This window comes from Numida meleagris, chromosome 4 (assembly GCF_002078875.1).
Source record: "Numida meleagris isolate 19003 breed g44 Domestic line chromosome 4, NumMel1.0, whole genome shotgun sequence".
Lineage (NCBI taxonomy): Eukaryota > Metazoa > Chordata > Aves > Galliformes > Numididae > Numida > Numida meleagris.
Genome location: NC_034412.1, coordinates 13,792,802 through 13,804,719, shown reverse-complemented (window position 1 = coordinate 13,804,719; position 11,918 = coordinate 13,792,802). Strand labels below are relative to the sequence as shown.

Below are 11,918 nucleotides of genomic sequence, written 5' to 3'. Positions count from 1 at the left end.
TTTATCCTCAGATTTCTGATTCGAGTCAAGCCGGTCTGACCTCACAGTCTGTGCTTTTATCTTCCATCTCTTTCAGCTCATAAATCCATCCATCACTCTTGCAAACTGGCCTCATCACTATATAGCATGAAGGGATTTTGGTACTTTTTGTCTGTTTGTTCATTTACTTTTTCCTGGCTGTTCTCTCCAGGACAAATATATGTTTTGTTAAATTGGTTCATTTAGAAATGGCCTGGGAAGCAACTGAATTGACAGCAACAGTGTTTTGTTAAATTTAAATGAACAAACTATTTTGATTTCTTGATAATGAACAAATGGCTATAGACTTTTATAAGTCAGTGTAGCTTCTGCACTGTCATAGCTCAGATAAAACTATGGAGCTTGCTGAGTACAACTTGGCTGAAAACCTCAGTCTTTGCTGGATTTGTGAGCTCAGACTACTGGTGATTTTTAAATGAGCTTCTGGTAAGTCAAAGAGAGTTCAAAAGCACAATGATTTTTTGTCACTTAAAATATTATGCTAGAACAGAGTATCTTTGTGCAGATTTGAAGCTAAATGCATGCAAGTGGAAATACAAAGAACAGTCACAGGTGGATTATACTGAGCACAGGAAAGCAACATGTTTTTTTTTCCTCAATATACCAGAAAATAATCTTTCAAAGTACTCAGAAAAAAAGTTCAAATTACTCATTGGAGCATTTCTAGGTTCAGTCAGAGAGTTCAGCTTTGGTGAGCTGTATTCAGCCTAAGGTTGAACAAGTAGTAAGAAGACTCAAGGTGGCATTATACCAATTATGTATTTTATGAACCTGAGGCATTAGAGATGGACACAACAAATGTTGTGGAAAAGCAGGTTCAGAACTGCCTAAATTACATCTATGGGATCGAAGGACGTGTACAAGCCAGACAGCACTAATGACACTTGGCTGCTTCCTACATATCTCCACGAGGCTCTTGCAGGTCGCTGGCTCCCAAACACTGAGCAAAGCTGACAGCAAAGAGGTGGAGGTGGAGAGAGTATTTCTACCCACCAGTTTCAACCCAGTGTAATCTTATTACATACAAATGCACTTACTTGAAGTAGCAACTTTACGCAGCTTTTTTATACACAAGCAAGTATGAATTAGAAAGTCACCCATTTAGGATTTCTCTCTGCTTCTTTTAATCAATATAAAAAATAAATTAATTTCAAAATGCCTTGGAAGGAAAACTCAGTGTGACCTGCCTGTGGTCATCAGAAGAAAGAGCCACAACAAAAAAAGAGGGTTAATGTCCAAAATGTCTTCCAGCTTCTTCAGTGAAATATCTTGTTTCATTATCACCTCACTTTCCAAAAATAACATGAAGAATTTTTCTCTCTAGCCAGGGTATAGTGCAAGGTATCATTCATGAGAAAGCCACCTGGCAGCTCACCAAGCATCCCAGTATGCATACTGAATTGAGCAAGCTCTTTCCTTTTTTTTGGTGGCTTTTTTTTTTTTTCAAGCAAATGAGAGAAAAGCCTTAGAAATCCTTTTGACAGTGCTCTATTTGCACACAGCCAATACAATTAAAATCTTACATACCTTAATATTTACAACCTGATTATAATGCTTATGTTATAGGAGACACTAGTATGATAAAGAAATTTATCATATTCTCTTTTTGCCACTAATGTGGGAGGTAATCTGTTTTCAGTCACTGCTTTAGCCTAAAAATATTTAAAATTGAAATTAGAAAATAATTCTTTCATCTCTGTAACAATATGAAAGAGTAGGAAAAGTGACATGGCTCCTCATCTATTTAGGAGAGCAGGAATCACAGGTAATTCAGGGTGTTGCTTAAAAATGTGTTCTTAAATAAAGGGATACCAAGAGAGAAAAAGTGACTAAGAAAAATCAAACGGAGCATAATAGATGGAAGAGCATAACAGGCTGGAAAAACAAGCTTATTGGAATATGCAGTATATCTTATTAAAATATTGTCTTACCTCATTTTTCCAGCTTTCAATGTATTTGTATTTACTCATCCACAACTAAATCTCACTTTGTGTTTCTATCTACTTACTCCCTGTACTCCCCTTTTTTTCCCACAGTCTCTCTGAAATGGAATACAAGTGTAAAATCAGTAGCTGAATGACTATTAAATTATTTCTAACCAAATAACTTCTTATTCAAACTCAAGTTTCTAACTAACTAATTTCTTCTCCCTCACTTACTGTATGTTAGGAGAAAATTGGCTGCTTTAGCTGCACTTATAGGCCTCTTCTTAAGAAAGATCTATTTAATTCATATACTTGCTAAGAGCAGATGATGGTGACTTAGTCTCTGAAATGCCTCCTGTTTCAATTAAGATTTTCAAGAAGAGTGGTATTATCACCAGTGAACAAGGATTTCCAGTGTTGACTTGAAAAGGTACAGGTGAAGTATTTAGATACTTGAACTGAGAAAGCTACTCGTATATGGCAAGATTAATGGAATCATAACATTTGCAATTTATGTTATGTGAAATTAATACAAGATCAACAGATCCCCTCCTCCTACCAAATGACCTTCTGCAAGAGTCTCAAATTCCAACATCCCAATGAGTTTTAAATGACTCCCTAGTGACTTTTTATGTATTTTAACAGGATACCACATGAAGATCTGAGTTGTCCATGTGAATCAGTCTATTCTCAAATTTCTCTTTGCTTGCTTTCATTCTATTACTTAGCTTAGATCAGAGGTCGTCCTAAACAACTTTCCATGGTTACTAGCAGCAACATACCTACAGATAACAAACACCTCCTGTGAAGCTACCCCATTGGCATTCAGTCCTTTTCTGCATCTTCAGTGCATTGCTGCAGTGGACAATAAGTTAGGCATTGATAAGGAAAAATGCTGCAATAACCAGAAAGATTAAAAAAAAAAAATTGCTTTAAGAAGAAAATTATATTTATGCTTGGAAAAAAAAATTACTAGGCCAGACATGTATCCTTCCAAGTTTTTATTACCAATGAACAGGGTAGTATGTTCTGATCATCCACTTTAGACAGACTCAAAATACTTGTTTGGCAAAATTATTGCTTTATATAACAGTTTGTTCTTTTCATTTTGATGAATGACTTCGCTAGTTTCTAAGTAGCAACGGTTCCTGCAGCAACATTGGAGAAAGAACCTTTTTTGGAACTGCTGTTACCTGCTGGTAAGAAAATGACTGTCCTGCCAGTGCATTTTAAACAATCCAATTAAATCTTGTCCTAAAATAGAGAAGTGCCCAGTGCAGCTTTTTAATAGGTAAAATTTTTCAAGCATTCTGTTCTTGTTTTTCTACTTAATTTGTACTACATACCATGTGAATGTTCAGACAAGATAAATTGCTTTTGTTTGAAATTAATTTACAATATAAACACACATACTCACTAAATATCTTTGGAAGCACTCATACTTCCTCACTGCTCCTTTCTGTAGCTCAGACAGTTTTTACAGCTTTAATTTTTTCTGAGTTAGTGCAGTAGAAGTACATTGTGCACATGCCTTTTACTGCTTGATCTTTGCCATTTACAGAATTTGGTCACAGAACAAGGATGCATGAAAATATAGCTTTGTGTCACAAGCATATAAACCAAATTGTAGTCTTCAGATAAGGAAACTGAATAAACTTTGAGTTGTATGAAGCTGAACACTGCTGTGGTTTTTCTGTCTAAATTAAAAGCAGAAAGCTGGCAGAGCTCTGCATCCAGAAGATGAGCTTCTTTGAAATGTGATGGACAAACGCAACACTTGACCCACCACTACTTCTTCAGCAGTCTCACACAGCTCATCAAGTAAGAGGCAGAAGAATATCTGTAACCAAGTACAAGCTTCCAATCCCACCTGCGCTTCAAATAAACTGGATTAGGGCAGAGGAACAGTAGGCAAATTTCTGGAGTTTCCATACTTTTTAAAATAAGACATTTGTCTTGAAACCTTTAGCTTTCCTTTGGAAAACAAGAGGAACTAGGAAAATAAAACATTTAACTACCAGGTTATCATCATGCTTTGAATGAAAAAACTGGGAACCAAGACTTCAAATGTTTTTTTGGTTTTTTTTTTTTGAGATCTGTAGCAGGAAAGAAGCTGCTTTTGTTTCTGATTGCTACAAAAAACAGAGCTACAAAAACCTTGTAAAAAATGCATGGGACAAAAAATGCTGAAGTAGCAGCCGGATGTTGAGAGAGCATCTGCCAGAGATTTGTATTCCATTTTATGAAGTGGACATATGGATTGAGTTACATTATGTGAAAAGAGCTTGGCACACAAGAAACAACTTCTGTAAACAGCCAAGGAATACAATGCAGAAGAGCCAGCAGGACAAAGTCTTTCAAATGAAGGTAGAAAGTGAAAGGAAACAAGATCTGAGACTTGTAGCACGTTGTGTCCTGTACTAAAGGACAGGGAAAGTAAAATTCTCAAAGCATTCATGAAGAAATCCAGAGCTTAGTGCCATATTCCAAAAATAAATCAGAACAATCTGTGTACAGGAAGGTTAGCAGCCAGTCTGTTACTATAAACTCATTTGGTTTTGTTTTTAAATCCTATTATTGTGGGTTTTAGTTGCTGGTTTTGTTGTTGGCTTTGTCTTCCTTTTTAAGAAGAAACTTTTCACTTCATTGGGCCAAAGACAACTTCATTAGCAGCAGAGACATTTAAGAAATGGATAGAACACTCTATACCACAGGCTCTTCTGTGAAGTGTGCATAGAGAGGATACAGCCTTCCCATCAGAGAGCCAGCCCACACTTCAAAAGCTTCATCTCTCCATTCTGTATCATCCCTGTGGTTGGTGGGGGTCTGGCTTTCACTTTTAAGCTCTTGCTTGTTGAACCTTCAGTTTGACTTTTATGCTTTGTGCCAACATTTTCTTCTTTCCCAGCTTCTGGCTGCTGTTGCACAAGTGAGGATGTCCCTATGCTCAGCTCTTTCCCAAGCTTTCTGGCTGTGAATGGAGGTCAGAGGTATCCTGCATAACTTTCCCCTTGCATAGATCTTACTGATAGAGTGATTAGTTGCAGTGCTACTTGATTACTGCTCAGAATGGAGCAGGCCAGAACAACCCATTATTTGTTTGAAGATTTAAATTGGTTTATGAGTTTCTATACTCACTGTCATTCAAGTTCTTTGAACTGCTTGCTTTCATTCTACATAATCTTATAATGATACAAGATGAGATCGTTTATATAATCAACTACTTTTTGTCATAGTCTTGGTCCGATCAGAATGACAAAATTTTTGCCAGTGTTTTTCTTATTTCAATAAACACTCAGCCAAAGTCTCCTCACAGCTAGATCTTCACTGTATTTCCTCATTAATGGAACTGAAAAATGTTAAGGGTAATGTAAAGGTAATACCAGCTAACACCAGCTTACTGTGAATCCAGTAACTATATCATCATAACCCAAAGCCCATGTACCAATGTCTGAACCTGTCTAAGTGGGCTTTTTTGTACTAGGCGCTAAACTACTCCTATGATCCTCCAGTTAAATCACTTGTGCCAATGATAGAGGAATTGCAGACTTTTTTTCCTGGAAAAAAAAACACAATAAAAAACACATTTAAAAATGGTAAAAAATGGCACTATAATACAACTCCAAAAAAATTGGAAGTTTCACACACTATCTGATTACTTCAGCCTAACTACAGATTAAAAACAACCCTGGGTTTAATATAAAGTCTTAATGTTTGTTTGTATATTATTTCCTTGTGCAGCTGTGGACTCAGGACTTCTTAAAAAAGAAAGAGACAGAGAAAGACAATCAAGCAAACAGGACAAATAGTGCCCAGCATAAGTCTGAGGAGCTGTGACGCACCACAGGAAAACTACAAAGCTTGGGTGATGACACTGACCAAGTCTATCTTTGACCTTTAGTCAGTCTTTATAATTATTGTGATTTTCTTTCATTTTATTGTGGTTTTTCAAAATGTATCTGCACTGTATAAATGCTGTTTTTCTCCGTTGAAAGAATCCAAACAAACAAGCAAAAAACCAAGCTAAAAGCACAACCCCAAAGCTTGAAACTACATATTATTCCTAGCCATGTGTTCAGAGGGCAGAAAACAAATGAAGCTGACTGTGTTACTATGGTGTTTCAACTAAGCCTGTCAATCAAACAAATGCCTGTTACTGTCTACACACCTACCCAGACAAACATGAATGACCTCCAACCAGTTGTGTTTCCGGAAAGCTAATGGAAGTGCTGTGTCGGCTGGGTCTGGACACCTGGGCTGCCTTCCCTGTGAAGGGTTCCTGCTAAAGTGAAAGACAAACAGAAGATCTAAGGCCATAAAGTCTGTCTCTCTGACAGCAATTGCAGCACATTCAGAGACTACACCTATTCAACAGCCCAATCCACAAAAATAATGATTAAATATCAACTACTTACCAAAGCAGTGTATTTAAACTACTTGAGGACTGTTTACAGCACAACACGAGAGCAGGGACAAAAAAAATCTACTCACTCTGAGAGTGAGTGACAGCATTTTTCCCATCGACATTACATGTGTCTTAGGACAACGATATGACAGATCCTGCCACATGACTCAAAGGCTTTCTGGTGACTGTGGGAGAGAGGATAGATTTGACACTGGAGTGTCGGGAGGGAAAGGATCATGGGTTATACTCAGATGGATAGAGATTTATTCTGATGCTTGAAACTGAGCTCTGTTTAGACTGCAGGTCTGGTTTCACAGCATCAACATCCTTGAGTCACTCTTGAATGAAAACTTCCACGAATTCAATATGGGTGATTAACTCCCAAAATTTCAATGTTTTTAAAGTTTAGAGAAGAAAATTAATACAATCCAAACAAAAGAATGTCTGGCTGTAACTGAGAACTAAGAATTTGAATGAGCCACTTCTTTGAGCCCATGAGGCAGCAGTAATGATCTGTGCTTGCACTTGGAGGCACTGCAAATCCAGTCTGCCCAGGGGAAAGCTGTACTGAGCTCAGTGGATCAGATTAGACCTAACCATCTTCAAAGCAGATTTACTAGGGGACTAATGGGTTTTTAGCCCTTTCATCGCTCTCAGTGACACTTCCCCATGAATTGTATACTGTATTTCTAGATGAATGGTATGAGAGTCAGATAACTGTTGTATAGTGGATCTGGAATTCTGCAAAAAGTCTGGTCCTCCTACATTTCAGCAGATGTACTCCACAGAGATAAACTGACTGCACATGTAAAAGGTGTCCTGACATTGCTGGACGCTGCCCATGAATTTAGATTTCATGTTGGGAGCTGGTCTGCACACCTCCCGAGATGCCATATACCCTTCAAATATGCCCTCTCATTTACTCACTCAGTACAGAGGGAAATTAAATGCAAATAGGTGCGGATTTCCATGTAAGCAGGTTTGCAGCATCAGGTCTGCAGTTTCTGTAGCTCACATTAAGAAAAGCACAGATATACACTAAGAGAGTCAAACAGCCACTTGCTCTAAAACAAGAATTAATCTAGAAGGGGCAAAAGCAGTAAGAGCAATTTTGCATGCCATTTGCCCCAAAACACATTTTCTAATATTTCACCATTCTCTGCTCTACTACATCATCACCGTGGCAACACTGACACCCTAGAAAGTTGCATTAAAATTGCCTAAAAGAACTAATATTTTCCAGTGTTGCAGGTAGTTTAGAGTCTTAACTACAAATTTGTTGCAGCTCTGCAAGCTAAGATAAAAGGTACAAAAAGCTTTAATCCCAATACAGAAGTCCCAAAGGAAACATCTCTCAGAAGCAAAGCACTGCTGGCAGAGGCAGTTCACAGCTGAGCTGCAGGACTGCAGCTCCCGGAGCCTGGTGCTTACAGGTGGCTGCCATCTTCTCATAGCCCTCGAGCCCCTTGGGCCACACCTCTGCCCTGAATGCTTTGAAAGCATTCCTAATACTTAGGAAGGCAGAAAGAGCTCATTTATTAGTCCTCTGTTCCCCAAAAGAAGAAAGGCTCTGTTGCTTTTATTTTTCTTTTCCCCAAACTGCTGCTACTGCTGAAAAGATAGGACAGAAATTGCTTAAAAGATAGTACAGAAGGAAGACAGCCAGCCACGGACGTAGGTAGCTGCCTGCCTACTCCCTTTGATCTACTACATGTAATTTAAATACCAGGTTTGGTCTCATCTCTGCAATAGACAACAATTGTCTGTTGTTGAGTTTATCGGTAGATCTCAGGCTGCCTATTTAAGAACCTGTTTTCATAACCACCACTGAAGCAGCAGAACTCTCCAAATGTGTGCAGAGAGTTGAAGTCAAAGATATTGCATCTCTTCAGGAATAGTTTTACCTGACTGTTTACGAGGTCAGTGCAGTCCTCTTCTTTGTAACTCCACTATATTCTTGGAAAGCTTTTAGAAACTTAACTCTTTTACATTTTCCCTTGTGATTTAACTTTCATGCTGCCTGCTACTTTATTGGGTTTGCTGTAAACTTATTTTTACAAGGGATTCAGAAAGAAACCCTTGCTCAAAGCTCTCACATTAAAATTTTCAAAAGGGCAAACAAAGTTGACCCCAATTACCTGTTTCCATGGTTTGTACGGTACAAAGAAGCCATACTTAGGAATTAATCTTTCAGACAGCAACTGCAGCACATGCAGAGACTACACCTACTCAACAGCCCAACTCACAAAAATAATGATTATATATCAAACTACTTACCAAAGCAGTGTATTGAAACTACTTGAGTACTGTCCATATCACAATACAAGAGCAGTGACAAAATAATTAATCACTGTCTTTGTTTATTTTACCTTTTCTTGCGACGTATCTCAGTCCTGTGGCACGGGCTATCTTGAGGTGTGTACTTCACACAAGCCCTTACATTGGCAGCCAGTTATGAGCAGACATGTTGGTGCTGACTGCTAATGCCAATGAGGGCTGTCAGCATTGCTGCCTTTCCAACTGCTGATTGCCCAGAAAGCAGCATTCTGTACTCCGCACTTAACCACCTCTCCTTTAAGGACAGTGATTCAGGATGGCTCCAGTGATTCAGACATTTGAGAGACCCTCTCCGGGCCTGACTGCAGCACAGAGACATGAGACTACAAAATGATCCCCTATGTTATTTAAGCCTGCAAAGCTGCCTCAAGTCAAAGTGAGTTTGTCTTAAGAAGTTATATGTGCACTGGGTGCCTGTGAAATACAGCTCCATTCTCTGTCTTACCAGTTCAATTCAACTGTGCTATTCTGGTGTAAAACATGGCAGAAAGAGGCAACGATCCACCACAATGCTTAGCCACTTTTTGTTTGCAGTTTCTGCTTAGTTCCACTGAACTTAATGTTACACTTCTCCCTGGTCAGACTTATGGATATGCTGTTTGACAGTTTGCCCTTCAGCTTAACGAGTTTTGGCACCTCCTGCGACACTGATGTAAATTGACAGTGTATTTTTACATACAGCTGTAAAATCCAGTATGCTCTAGATGGTATTTCTGAGTACAAAGCATAGAATATACTGGGATCCTGATTTGGATAGCATGGCTGCATCCTCTTTTAAGGAAAAAATGATCAATTCTAGGCAAGTTTTACATTGCTTTTGTTTTACAGTCTAATAAATCACAGTTTGCTATGTAGGGTAATGTAATGTTACTGTAATGTTCTGAGACAAGTGCTGGTGCGTTAGTTATGAAGATGAGAGTTTGTGGGCAAGCACTCATTAACTTTAACTAATGAATCCTCTAACAAAGTCACACACAATTGAGAAGAGTTGAAGTTACCGAAGCCCAGAGGCTTACTGCACTGATACAGCGGTCTTTCAGTGAAGATTTGTTGCCTCCTTTTTTTGCTTTGTTTTGATTGAATGAAACTATTTGCTGCCTTCCTTGCTTTTAAAAGGCAGCAGTCTCTAAGTATGTTTCTGAACTGAGCTGTGGTTAATGGGAGACCTTTCTTTTATATGGAGTAAAAGCCAGATTTGCCTGAGAGTGATCTAAAATGCAGTCTTGCTATGCGGTACCAGCTGTAAAATGATGTGATTCTGCAGATATATACAGGAGTATTTTTTTCTGAATAGAAGAGAGACTTCAGAGCACCAACGAAAGCCCCTAAAAGCTAAATTAAGTGGGTCTTTGTGCTGGGAGAAACTATCAGTCCTTGAGGGAAAGCAGAGGTGAGCTTTGGTTTCTGCAGAGGGCAGGAAACACAACAGGTTACAGGGAGTGAAGATACTGCTGAAAGCTGGCATTAGCAACTCTCACCTCGTGAGCACAGGGTTTCTCCTTCGTTTCACAGCTTCCCTATGGCTTTGGAGAGCCCTTCTCATTGTTTTTTTAGGGAGCACTTTTTTCTTCAGATTCAGTGATCCCCTCTATCTTCCCATATGAGAAAGACCCTCTACAAGGGGAGCGCTGAAGCTATTAAGTTTTTGCATTCTTCATTGAATACCGTAGTCTTTTCAGAAGTCAGTGGTCAGGGGAAAGAAAGAGAATGTAGCATAGTTTCTGGAGAGCTGCTGAGCAAATTCAGGAGGAAAGGCTTAAATAAACTTCAGGGACAGTGTCAGCTGAGCTGGAAGCTGGGACTTGCATGCTATGCTCCAGCTCAGAAAGTTGTGGAGACTAAAACACTAATCAGAGAAGCAAAAGACATCTTGCAAAGACTGTCATAGTCAAATGTCACTGGTTTACAAACCCTTTGAATTTCCATTTTATCTTAATTTTCCCTTACTTAAAGAATTTGAGACTTTAGTCTAAGCAGATCTGTTTTTGAGTTCTGCTTGAATCTGTCTCCCAGTGCACAGGATTACAAAGCAATTCCGAGGAACACTGTCCCTGGCAATGAAAGAATAGGAAAGCTGCATATGGCTCATAACATCAGTAAGTTCAAAAAGTGCAAAAGCCAGAGGCCTGATGGAGTACAATTTGGGCACAATACAGCTGAATACATTTCCAACTTTGCAGCAATTCACTTAATGTATCTTGCAGTCTATGCTTCCACTTATACAATGGGGATGGTGGTGTATTTCTCTACTTCCTTGGCCTATTTTTTTTTTGTTGTTGTTGCTACTAACATGACTAAGACTATTAATTTACTGATTGATATTCATCAGAAACAATGAGAAAAGGCACTTAACTCTTTGAAATCTTTTTGGAGATGCAATCTCCCTTCCCTTTCAGCTTCAAGGGTCTGGAGCATAAGTCTTATGAGGAACAGCTGAGGGAACTGGGATTGTTCAGTCTGAAGAAGAGGGGGATCAGAGGAGACCTTACCACGCTCTACAGGAGAGGAGGTTGTGGTGAGGTGGGAGTTGGCCTCTTGTCCCAGGTAACAGCGACAGGATGAGAGGTGATGGCCTCAAGTTGCGCTGGGGGACGTTCAGGCTGGATATTAGGAACAACAGCTTCTTGGAAAGAGGGGTGAGGCACTGGCACAGGGAGGTGGTGGAGTCACTGTCCCTGGTGGTGGTCAAGAAATGTGGAGCTGTGGCACTGAGGGACATGGCTAGTGGGCAGTATTAGCGGCAGGTGAATGGTCGGACCAGATGATCTTAGAGGTCTTTTCCAACCTTAATGATTCTATGGTTCTATGATTCAATTCAAAGCTATGGAGTTGCCAGAAGTCATCTCCAAGATGAGGTGAATTTCCCCGTTTAATTCACCCCTGCAACAGGAGGAAAGGGTAGTTTCCTGCACTGTACATAAGAACACGTAAGGAGAGAATGCACCTTCCCGTCTTTCCTTATTTAGTCATGGATGTACATTTAACAGTTTTTACTGCCACAATAGTCTTGCTTCTCTTTCAGGAGTAGGATGGCAATACTAGTTGGGACTAGTGGGCAGGAACAACGCTGGCAGGCTCAGAGGGAACAAATGCAAGCACTGAAGCATGCACACATGCACAAAATGAGGTACCTCCAGAGAGATGGCTGACTCAGCAATAGCCAGCGTATATAAACAATACTTAGAAATATTTTGCTAATCTTAGAGGTATCC

At 39.4% G+C, this 11,918-nt stretch overlaps 1 long non-coding RNA gene across 2 annotated transcripts in view; it reads right to left on the bottom strand.

Annotated features, from left to right (window-relative positions):
• Positions 2,731-11,918, bottom strand: part of LOC110398557 — a 295,015-nt gene continuing 285,827 nt past the window's right edge. The window contains exons 7-8 of one of the 2 annotated variants that reach the window (XR_002438459.1): positions 6,137-6,246; positions 2,731-5,521 (exon numbers count right to left, since the gene is read on the bottom strand). This is a non-coding gene — a long non-coding RNA (uncharacterized LOC110398557). The remainder of the gene's footprint in view (positions 5,522-6,136; positions 6,247-11,918) is intronic. The other variant, XR_002438460.1, reaches the window with a different exon arrangement.